Raw genomic sequence first — 12,343 nt, 5'->3', positions numbered from 1 at the left:
AAAAATCAGCAAAATTAATGAACATGCTGCGTTTTTTTCCCGCGATGCGTTTTTATCACGGAAAAAAATGCAACATGTGCACAAAAATTGCGGAATGCATTAAAAATGATGGGATGCTTAATGTATGCGTTTTTTAAGCGTTTTTGCTGCGGAAAACAGCTGAAAAAACGTGAAAAATCCGGAACGTGTGCACATAGCCTTACAATCACACCCTTATAATTTTGTGGACTAACTCGTGCTGACATGACTTGCTTTCTGAGTGTCACTGGGAAAAGGGCTGTATGTGAGTGATATACAGTTGTGGCCAAAAGTATTGACACCCCTGCAATTCTGCCAGATAATACTCAGTTTCTTCCTGAAAATGATTGCAATCACAAATTCTCTGGTATTATCTTCATTTAATTTGTCATAAATGAAAAAACACAAAAAGAATTGTCCTAAAGCCAAATTGGATATAATTCCACACCAAACATAAAAAGGGGGTGGACAAAAGTATTGGCACTGTTCAAAAATCATGTGATGCTTCTCTAATTTGTGTAATTAGCAGAACCTGTAACTTACCTGTGGCACCTAACAGGTGTTGGCAATAACTAAATCACACTTGCAGCCAGTTGACATGGATTAAAGTTGACTCAACCTCTGTCCTGTGTCCTTGTGTGTACCACATTGAGCATGGAGAAAAGAAAGAAGACCAAAGAACTGTCTGAGGACTTGAGAAACCAAATTGTGAGGAAGCTTGAGCAATCTCAAGGCTACAAGTCCATCTCCAAAGACCTGAATGTTCCTGTGTCTACCGTACGCAGTGTCATCAAGAAGTTTAAAGCCCATGGCACTGTGGCTAACCTCCCTAGATGTGGACGGAAAAGAAAAATTGACAAGAGATTTCAACGCAAGATTGTGCGGATGTTGGATAAAGAACCTCGACTAACATCCAAACAAGTTCAAGCTGCCCTGCAGTCCGAGGGTACAACAGTGTCAACCCGTACTATCCTTCGGCGTCTGAATGTAAAGGGTCTGTATGGTAGGAGACCCAGGAAGACCCCACTTCTTACCCCGAGACATCAAAAAGCCAGGCTGGAGTTTGCCAAAACTTACCTGAAAAGGCCTAAAACGTTTTGGAAGAATGTTCTTTGGTCAGATGAGACAAAAGTAGAGCTTTTTGGGCAAAGGCAACACGGTCCCTACAGTCAAACATGGGGGAGGTTCCCTGATGTTTTGGGGTTGCTTTGCTGCCTCTGGCACTGGACTGCTTGACCGTGTGCATGGCATTATGAAGTCTGAAGACTACCAACAAATTTTGCAGCATAATGTAGGGCCCAGTGTGAGAAAGCTGGGTCTCCCTCAGAGGTCATGGGTCTTCCAGCAGGACAATGACCCAAAACACACTTCAAAAAGCACTAGAGAATGGTTTGAGAGAAAGCACTGGAGACTTCTAAGGTGGCCAGCAATGAGTCCAGACCTGAATCCCATAGAACACCTGTGGAGAGATCTAAAAATGGCAGTTTGGAGAAGGCACCCTTCAACTATCAGGGACCTGGAGCAGTTTGCCAAAGAAGAATGGTCTAAAATTCCAGCAGAGCATTGTAAGAAACTCATTGATGGTTACCGGAAGCGGTTGGTCGCAGTTATTTTGGCTAAAGGTTGTGCACCCAAGTATTAGGCTGAGGGTGCCAATACTTTTGTCTGGCCCATTTTTGGAGTTTTGTGTGAAATGATCAATGTTTTGCTTTTTGCTTCATTCTCTTTTGTGTTTTTTTTATTTAAGACAAATTAAATGAAGATAATAATACCAAAGAATTTGTGTTTGCAATCATTTTCAGGAAGAAACTGAGTATTATCTGACAGAATTTCAGGGGTGTCAATACTTTTGGTCACAACTGTACGAGCAATATAAAAAACAGCTGAGAATAATCTCCAAATACAACAGAGCTACAATGAGAAATTACCAGCCCTAAAGAGGACCTGTCACCACATTTTTCATGTTCAACTAGACACACAATGTAAAAGTGGCTTCAGTGCGGAATAAAACATTTTACTTTTAATTTTAGCCTCTCTGTTGCAAAGATACCAGCAATCAAAGTATTTGGCACCTAAGCAGTTAAAGTTCATTAAGTCCTTTTGGGTGTTATCAGACAGGAAAAGGGGCAATACAGCAGAGGTGCAGTGCTTTGAGAATAGGAGAGCTGATAGAGGGGTTTGTAATGTGGCACAGCTAAGCTCAGCTGTGCTGCTCCTTCCCTACATTGACTGCGAGGATGTTATCTAAAAGGAAAGGTGTTTGTCATCTGTACTCTGGCATTTTCTAATCATGCAGGAGGTGAGACCAGGAGATCAGAGCTGTATCCTTGGATCTCACACACTGAAAAATCTAATCTGAGGTATGGTGGGGGCGTATTATTTCTCTACTGTGTTTTTTCTGCCTGCTTATGATTGGGCAACTCATACAGGGAGAAGTAGTATATGACCACAGTGAAAACTGACAGATAATACCCACTTGGACTTAACAAAAGTTAACTCATTAGGCGGCAAATACTTTGATTGCTAATATTTCCGCAAGAGAGGTGAAATAAAAAATAAAAACACAAAAAAACATTTTATTTCCCACTGCAGCTACTATTATATCGCATGTCCAGTCCAACATGAAAAATTTGGTGAAAAGTCCTCATTAACAAACGCTAATAGAAAGCGTTTTTGCTCTGTGTGTCCACCAGATGGCACTCAATAATCTAAAATGCTGCAGGTAATGTACAGTTGTGGCCAAAAGTATTGACACCCCTGCAATTCTGTCAGATAATACTCAGTTTCTTCCTGAAAATGATTGCAATCACAAATTCTTTGGTATTATTATCTTCATTTACTTTGTCTTAAATGAAAAAACACAAAAAGAATTGTCCTAAAGCCAAACTGGATATAATTTCACACCAAACATAAAAAAGGGGGTGGACAAAAGTATTGGCACTGTTTGAAAAATCATGTGATGCTTCTCTAATTAGTGTAATTAACAGCACCTGTAACTTACCTGTGGCACCTAACAGGTGTTGGCAATAACTAAATCACACTTGCAGCCAGTTAACATGGATTAAAGTTGACTCAACCTCTGTCCTGTGTCCTTGTGTGTACCACATTGAGCATGGAGAAAAGAAAAAAGACCAAAGAACTGTCTGAAGACTTGAGAAACCAAATTGTGAGGAAGCATGAGCAATCTCAAGGCTACAAGTCCATCTCCAAAGACCTGAATGTTCCTGTGTCTACCGTGCGCAGTGTCATCAAGAAGTGTAAAGCCCATGGCACTGTGGCTAACCTCCCTAGATGTGGACGGAAAAGAAAAATGGACAAGAGATTTCAACGCAAGATTGTGCGGATGTTGGATAAAGAACCTCGACTAACATCCAAACAAGTTCAAGCGCCCTGCAGTCCGAGGGTACAACAGTGTCAACCCTTACTATCAGTCGGCGTCTGAATGAAAAGGGACTGTATGGTAGGAGACCGAGGAAGACCCCACTTCTTACCCCGAGACATAAAAAAGCCAGGCTGGAGTTTGCCAAAACTTACCTGAAAAAGTCTAAAACGTTTTGGAAGAATGTTCTCTGGTCAGATGAGACAAAAGTAGAGCTTTTTGGGCAAAGGCATCAACATAGAGTTTACAGGAGAAAAAAAGAGGCATTCAAATAAAAGAACACGGTCCCTACAGTCAAACATGGCGGAGGTTCCCTGATGTTTTGGGGTTGATTTGCTGCCTCTGGCACTGGACTGCTTGACCGTGTGCATGGCATTATGAAGTCTGAAGACTACCAACAAATTTTGCAGCATAATGTAGGGCCCAGTGTGAGAAAGCTGGGTCTCCCTCAGAGGTCATGGGTCTTCCAGCAGGACAGTGACCCAAAACACACTTCAAAAAGCACTAGAGAATGGTTTGAGAGAAAGCACTGGAGACTTCTAAGGTGGCCAGCAATGAGTCCAGACCTGAATCCCATAGAACACCTGTGGAGAGATCTAAAAATGGCAGTTTGGAGAAGGCACCCTTCAAATATCAGGGACCTGGAGCAGTTTGCCAAAGAAGAATGGTCTAAAATTCCAGCAGAGCATTGTAAGAAACTCATTGATGGTTACCGGAAGCGGTTGGTCACAGTTATTTTGGCTAAAGGTTGTGCAACCAAGTATTAGGCTGAGGGTGCCAATACTTTTGTCTAGACCATTTTTGGAGTTTTGTGTGAAATGATCAATGTTTTGCTTTTTGCTTCATTCTCTTTTGTGTTTTTTCATTTAAGACAAATTAAATGAAGATGATAATACCAAAGAATTTGTGATTGCAATCATTTTCAGGAAGAAACTGAGTATTATCTGACAGAATTGCAGGGGTGTCAATACTTTTGGCCACAACTATAGGTGACTGCCTAACTAGAGCTTCATCTCACCCCAGACTGGTGGAAGGGGGGTGTCTAAATTAATTGTCTTGTAAAGGGTTTGGTTAAGTTAGGAGTCTGTTTTGGAGTCTGATGAATTTAGGGGAACTGGGACGGAGCCTGATAAATTGGGGGGTATGAGCTTGTCTTTTCTGTTGCCAGGAGAAGTCATCATAGAGGTCTGGGCCAGGTAGAGAATGGAGACCTTGTCGCTGCAGTAAGGGTTTGCTCCTTTTATGCATGTGTTTAGTCGCTTTCGAAGCCTGAAGTGGGTAAAAGAAGTTAAATAGGATGGCTCATTTGCACAGAATATCATTTTGATGACGTTTTGAACTCTTTCAGACAGGTTCCAGAGGCGATCTGCCTGAAAATGACGCCATGTGTACACACCCTAACATTGAGCCACAAGCAGCACTGCTGGGCCTAAGATACATTTTTCCGCCTAAATATGGCATTTTTTCACTTACTAGCATAATTTACTGGTATATAAGATACATCTCTATATACCACTACATAAGAGGGTTAAAAAAAAAAAAAAAAAAAAAAAAAAAAAGCTGAAGATAAAATTCAGATTTTTTTTTTTTTTTTTTTTTTTTTTACAAAACCTGGAAAAAAGTATGATAATCAGATTTTTTATACATTTTTTCACCAAGCAGTAAATAACATTGACATACATGGTATTTTTGTAAATGTGACAACCTGTATAATAAGCTCAACATATTATCTATGATGACAGGTAAGTGGCGAAATAAAAAAGAGGCAATTGTTTTGTTTTATTTAACTAATTTTAAAAATTAACACAAATGTACTTATATGTATGGTAATATGACATGTAACTACTTCCAGACCACCCATAGGCTATCAATGACCGGACGGTCTGAATGTTGCTCCACAATGATGTTCTAAAACTTAAGAATCCGCAGGAGGTTGTCAGCTGCAGGAGCCCAACATAGAAAAGGTAGAGATGGTTTATTACTATCTCTGCCTTCCTAAATGCTGTACACACAGAACTGAATGAGTGCTGTGCAAGATAAATGAAGAAAAAAATAGGAAAAAAAAAAAACTGGAAAAAAAATAAGAGTAAAAAGTTGCTGAACATGGAATTTTTGAGAAAAGAGGGACAATCTTTTTTTTTCTTATTATGTAATCATAAAAAAAATGAAAGTTTTCCCATCTATTTTTATTTCCAACCAGCAGGTGGCAGCATCACTAGAGAGACCCTAATGGGGAGTATAGCATAAGCAGACAATGTGGCACTAACTATGGAGGAAAGCGCTGTATTATAAGGTTATTGGGGGTTATAAATGCCTATAATGGCTGCAGCATGCACCTTTGCTGCAGATTGTCCTTATGCATGGGGAGTAGCAACTTGCATCAATGTGGCTCTGTCACCAGATTTTACAATACAAAGTGTATACATTATTAAATAGATATTTTAGAGATGACAAAGCTGGTGTACTTACTATGAAAATCAATTTCAGGAGGACTTTATAATCACAATATTAAAATGAGCATTTTATGAGTCCAGCTAAAGAATGAGAGAGGTGATGAGTCCAAGTGTATTCAGTCTCTGCCCGCCAAGCTTGACAGCTATACAGACTGCATCAAGATCAACCCGACACCTGCAGCTTGTACTGAGCTATATGAGATCTCAGTAGCAGCAGCAGGGAGGAGGGACACTGAGGAGCAGTCACTCAGGCTAAAAGGTTGGAGATTCTACAGCAGCAGAGAGGAGGGACACTGAGGAGCAGTCACTCAGGCTAAAAGGTTGGAGATTCTACAGCAGCAGAGAGGAGGGACACTGAGGAGCAGTCACTCAGGCTAAAAGGTTGGAGATTCTACAGCAGCAGAGAGGAGGGACACTGAGGAGACGTCACTCAGGATAAATGGGTGGAGATTTTACAGCAGCAGATAGGAGGGACACTGAGGAGACATCACTCAGGCTAAATGGATGGGTGATTTTACAGTAGCAGAGAGGAGGGACACTGAGGAGAGGTCAATCAGGTTAGTCAGGCAAAAATTCAGCAGCAGAGACACTTAGGAGCTGTTGATCAGGAAAGCTGATGGAAATTGAGCAGCAACAGTGTGGAAGGACATTGAGAAGTTGTCAATTGGATTACGAGAGTGGAGATTGAGTTAAAATTTCATAAAAGATTATACAGCCATTTTCATAGTACATAGTTCATAGTACAGCTTCCGACAAGCCTACAACCTGCAGTAACCACCGATCAACCAACCGCTGCACGATCAGCTCTATCCTCACCTACTGTATTCTCACCCATCCCTTGTAGATTGTGAGCCCTCGCGGGCAGGGTCCTCACTCCTCCTGTTCCAGTTATGACTTGTATTGTTCAAGATTATTGTACTTGTTTTTATTATGTATACCCCTCCTCACATGTAAAGCGCCATGGAATAAATGGCGCTATAACAATAAATAATAATAATAATAATAGTAAGTACAACAGCACTAACGGGTATTAAATCTAACATTGTATAGTTTATATTGTGAATGTAAACAATATCTGCGATCACTCATATCCAGAAAAAAAAACAAATCTATTACTGTATTTACATAAAATTCCAAAGTTTAAGAATTTTTATAAAATAGATAATAAAAATTTATTTTAAACAAGGACACCTCAAAAGGACCCTACCACTGCTGCAAAAAGTTCTACTGCTAGACCCAGACAAATGGATAGAAGATCACAAAAATTCATACATAGTATATTGTCAGTGCAAAAAGATGGCATGTACTATGTCTCTACCTCTTTTCCACAGTTTACTGTATCAGGTCTCATCAATAAACCAACTTCGCTCCTAAATAAATAGTAAATAATTGTATTGGGAGTTATTTACCTGGTCATAAGTAATTTGCTGGGGCCAAAAAGAAATCAAGCAGGTCTGGATGGTTCCCTTACCCTTACGCGTGTTTCGCAACCGTGGCTTCTTCCAGGGGTCATGCAGAGATTTGTGCTCTTCAGCTCCATTCAAGCCTGGGTTGCCGAGCCCCGCATCCCAGCGGTCACAACTTGTCTTTTACATTACTGGGGCAGTCAGACTGTGGGTGGGAGGTTGTAACTAACACCAGTACGGGGACTGGCCCTGTATATGCCGCTTGTCCCGTTCAGCATTTTTCCTCAATCTTTCATGTTTTCATTATTACACTGATTTTCTACCTGTAGAAAGGAAAATCCGCAGCATAGCAGATGTATACATAGTGGTGAGAAGTAATAAATATAATCTGAAATATTTATGCAATGTTATCTCCGGAGGGTGATTGTATTCGGAGAAAGACGCCGCACAGGTCTAACACGCTGCTCTGGTCGCCGGCGCGGATTCATGTCTTTCTGCTGAAAACCAGGGAATTGGGTAACGATTTGCAGATCGAACATTTAGGAACATGAAAACTTCATCCAGAACAGATGTCGGCACCTGAAAGATTTATTTTACTCACTTATAAAGCGCCATTAGTTCCACAGCACTTTACACACATTATTTCTACAGTTACAGGAGTGAGAAGGCCCTGCTCGCAAGAGCTTATAATCTACTAGATGGCAGCCCGATTCTAAAGAATCGGGAGTCTAGAATCCATATATACTTTATTTATTCAAATGTAAGAATAATACAATTAATAAATAATAGTAAGAAAGAACAAAAAATGGCTGCACTCACCAGCTCTTGACAATTCTTGACAGTACGGCACATTTCTGATTGGTCGCTCGCGGCAGGCGGCAACCAATCAGAAAAGTGCCGCGCACCACGAAGGCATATATCTTTGTCCACCCTGAGCGGGTGTAGGACGCTGGTGACGTCACTTATCCCCGGCATTATCTCCGGACAAAGCCACGGAAGTTGGCACAAATTGCCGGAAGTAGTATTCTAGGCAATTATATATTAGATTTTAATGTTATCAGTGTTTACCTTTGAACGTTTATATTGTATTGTCCTGTCACCAGCCATGTGTACGATTATTGGCCGAAAGCCTCTCTGGAACCAATAATCACCCCATGTAAAGGTATCTTTATAAGTTAAAGATTCAGAATACTATGACTTTTATCATATCCTGAACAGTCAAGTTTTTTATGAACCGTTAAGGTTTTGTGGTTGAAGTAAAAAAAACTCTGAGTGTTTACAGTTTGAAACCATAAAATGTTGAAAAATTATGTCATTGTTGAGTATATCACTCAATGGTGCTCATAAACGTGTCAAATTTGATCTATAATATACTTTAATATACGTTACTTTAATCTTTAATATACTTAAGAACAGGGCCCCAGACATCACACAGGGGGTCTGAAACACCGCACAGTGGTCCAAAATATCGCTGTGCTCTGCCTGGGGCCCCATATGCTGCCTGGGGCCCCTGTGCTCTGCCTGGGGCCCCATATGCTGCCTGGGGCCCCTGTGCTCTGCCTGGGGCCCCATGTTCTGCCTGGGGCCCCTGTGCTCTGCCTGGGGCCACTGTGCTCTGCCTGGGGCCCTATAGAATGCCTGGGGCCCTATAGAATGCCTGGGGCCACTGTGCTCTGCCTGGGGCCCCATATGCTGCCTGGGGCCCCATATGCTGCCTGGGGCCCCTGTGCTCTGCCTGGGGCCCCATGTTCTGCCTGGGGCCCCTGTGCTCTGTCTGGGGCCCCACGTTCTGCCTGGGGCCACTGTGCTCTGCCTGGGGCCCCATATGCTGCCTGGGGCCCCTGTGCTCTGCCTGGGGCCCCATGTTCTGCCTGGGGCCCCTGTGCTCTGCCTGGGGCCACTGTGCTCTGCCTGGGGCCACTGTGCTCTGCCTGGGGCCCCATATGCTGCCTGGGGCCCCTGTGCTCTGCCTGGGGCCCCATATGCTGCCTGGGGCCCCTGTGCTCTGCCTGGGGCCCCTATGCTCTGCCTGGGGCCCCTGTGCTCTGCCTGGGGCCCCTGTGCTCTGCCTGGGGCCCCAGTGCTCTGCCTGGGGCCACTGTGCTCTGCCTGGGGCCCCATATGCTGCCTGGGGCCACTGTGCTCTGCCTGGGGCCACTGTGCTCTGCCTGGGGCCCCTGTGCTCTGCCTGGGACCACTGTGCTCTGCCTGGGGCCCCATATGCTGCCTGGGGCCCCTGTGCTCTGCCTGGGGCCCCATATGCTGCCTGGGGCCCCTGTGCTCTGCCTGGGTGTAGGACACTGGTGACGTCACTTATCTCCGGACATTAGCTCCGGACATTAGCTCCGGACAAAGCCACGGAAGTTGGCACAAATTGCAGGAAGTAGTATTCTAGGCAATTATATATTAGATGGGCATTTCCTGAAGGAAATACATGGTGCTTGAACAGCGCTACCAGCTTTACAGCAGCACTTTTCACACAAGGGACTGGGGGGCGCGCTTACTTTTGCACCCGGGGCCGGGGGCGCGCTTACTTTTGCACCCGGGGGCGCGCTTACTTTTGCACCCGGGGGCGCGCTTACTTTTGCACCCGGGGGCGCGCTTACTTTTGCACCCGGGGGCGCGCTTACTTTTGCACCCGGGGGCGCGCTTACTTTTGCACCCGGGGGCGCGCTTACTTTTGCACCCGGGGGCGCCCTTACTTTTGCACCCGGGGGCGCCCTTACTTTTGCACCCGGGGGCGCCCTTACTTTTGCACCCGGGGGCGCACTTACTTTTGCACCCGGGGGCGCCCTTACTTTTGCACCCGGGGGCGCACTTACTTTTGCACCCGGGGGCGCACTTACTTTTGCACCCGGGGGCGAACTTACTTTTGCACCCGGGGGCGCACTTACTTTTGGGGCCGCACTTACTTTTGGGGCCGCACTTACTTTTGGTGGGCGGGGCTCCTCGGCCTCCGATTTGGTGGGCGGGGACCCTCGGCCTCCGATTTGGTGGGCGGGGACCCTCGGCCTCCGATTTGGTGGGCGGGGACCCTCGGCCTCCGATTTGGTGGGCGGGGACCCTCGGCCTCCGATTTGGTGGGCGGGGACCCTCGGCCTCCGATTTGGTGGGCGGGGACCCTCGGCCTCCGATTTGGTGGGCGGGGACCCTCGGCCTCCGATTTGGTGTGTGCTCTGCCTGGGGCCACTGTGCTCTGCCTGGGGCCCCATATGCTGCCTGGAGCCCCTGTGCTCTGCCTGGGGCCCCATATGCTGCTTGGGGCCCCTGTGCTCTGCCTGGGGCCCCTGTGCTCTGCCTGGGGCCCCATGTTCTGCCTGGGGCCCCTGTGCTCTGCCTGGGGCCACTGTGCTCTGCCTGGGGCCACTGTGCTCTGCCTGGGGCCACTGTGCTCTGCCTGGGGCCACTGTGCTCTGCCTGGGGCCACTGTGCTCTGCCTGGGGCCACTGTGCTCTGCCTGGGTGTAGGACACTGGTGACGTCACTTATCTCCGGACATTAGCTCCGGACATTAGCTCCGGACAAAGCCACGGAAGTTGGCACAAATTGCAGGAAGTAGTATTCTAGGCAATTATATATTAGATGAGGAAGGACAGATACTGGAAAAGAGGTTATTTTAGGTAAATTGACAGTGACAGCTGGGTTGAAGGAGGTGTGAGGGAATAGGGTCATTGGTGTAGGTTGTGGGGCAAGAATATGTAGTTTTGAAGGTGAAAAGTGAGCGTGAGGTTTGGGAGTGAAGGGGGATTATCAAAAATGTCATGACGCATAAGGTTGTTTTTTTTTCTCTCAAAGATAGGTGGCCAGATAGTCAGCGCTGAGGTTGGTGACAATGACTTGTACTATAGGGCTCAGGAGGAAGTGAAAACTATCAAAGAGTTGTTTTGGATTGTCAGATAGTGATGTGATGAGGGCATTGAATTCGCTTGCTTGGCCAGATGGAGAGCATGAGTATGAACTTATAGTGGATAAAGTCTTCTGCTGAGTGATTTTTTCCACTGACTCTCAGCTCGGTGAAAACATATTTGCAGCATGTGACAGTGATGCCATCGTCTTTTTGGGGTCTTTCCGCGTGTAGCAGGCGCTGCTTCATTCAAGGCATTTTTCCAATGTCTTATTATAATGTGACAAAGCTAACTCTGGCGAGGAGAGGGATGAGAATGGAACTAAAGGTGACTGTAGGTTGTGAATCGATAGGTGAAAAATATAGCTCTCCATATAACAAAGTGGTGACAGACTGCTGGATCCAGGTTTCAGTGAGAACCAGAAGATTAAAGGAAGAAGTCTTGGATGAAAGGGAGTTTGTTGCACACAGAGAGGGAAACCCAGAGAGCACAAGTAAAAGACAGGAGAAGGCGAGCAAGGAATGTTGATAAGACTAGCAGGGTTTCTATGTGCAGCGGGAAGAGTTATATTTTTCCTAGTGGAAGGAGGGCCAGGGTTAGGGAAGATGTCATCTGCAACTAGGAGAAGGAGGGGGACAAAAAAAAAAAGAAAAAATGATAATTACTTACGGGTAATTTGATTTTCCAGATCCATGACAGCACCGGTACATGAGAGATGGTCCCCAAGAACAGGAAACCTGCATAGGAGATAAAAGATGGGGGCGGCACCTCTCTCCTCAGTTTGTTTACAGAGAATGTAAGGTAACCGCTATGTTAGTTTTAGGCATATATACATTATTTTAAACTCTAAGACTATTTATCTATTGTTATGTTAAGTGGTTATTACCCTATCTTTTGTTTGTATATTTTTTTTTTTTAAGAAGAAAAATTTTATTTATTTTTTTTTTTTTTTGTGAATCACACACCATCACCAAGATAGGGCGGGAACTAGAGCGGTGCTGTCATGGATCTGGAAAATCAAATTAGGCTAGTTTCACACTAGCGTCGGGAACAACCCGTCGCTGTGCGTCGGGCCGACGTTCCCGACGCTAGGGTGGTCTCCGCCGCACAACGGGGGCAGCGGATGCATTTTTCCCACGCATCCGCTGCCCCATTGTGAGGTGCGGGGAAGTGCGGGGAGGTGGGGGTGGAGTTCCGGCCGCGCATGCGCGGTCGGAAGAAGTGGACCGTCGGGAGCAAAAAA

The sequence above is a fragment of the Ranitomeya variabilis genome, chromosome 6, assembly GCF_051348905.1.
Source record: "Ranitomeya variabilis isolate aRanVar5 chromosome 6, aRanVar5.hap1, whole genome shotgun sequence".
Classification (NCBI taxonomy): Eukaryota; Metazoa; Chordata; class Amphibia; order Anura; family Dendrobatidae; genus Ranitomeya; species Ranitomeya variabilis.
This window is presented reverse-complemented; position numbering follows the sequence as displayed.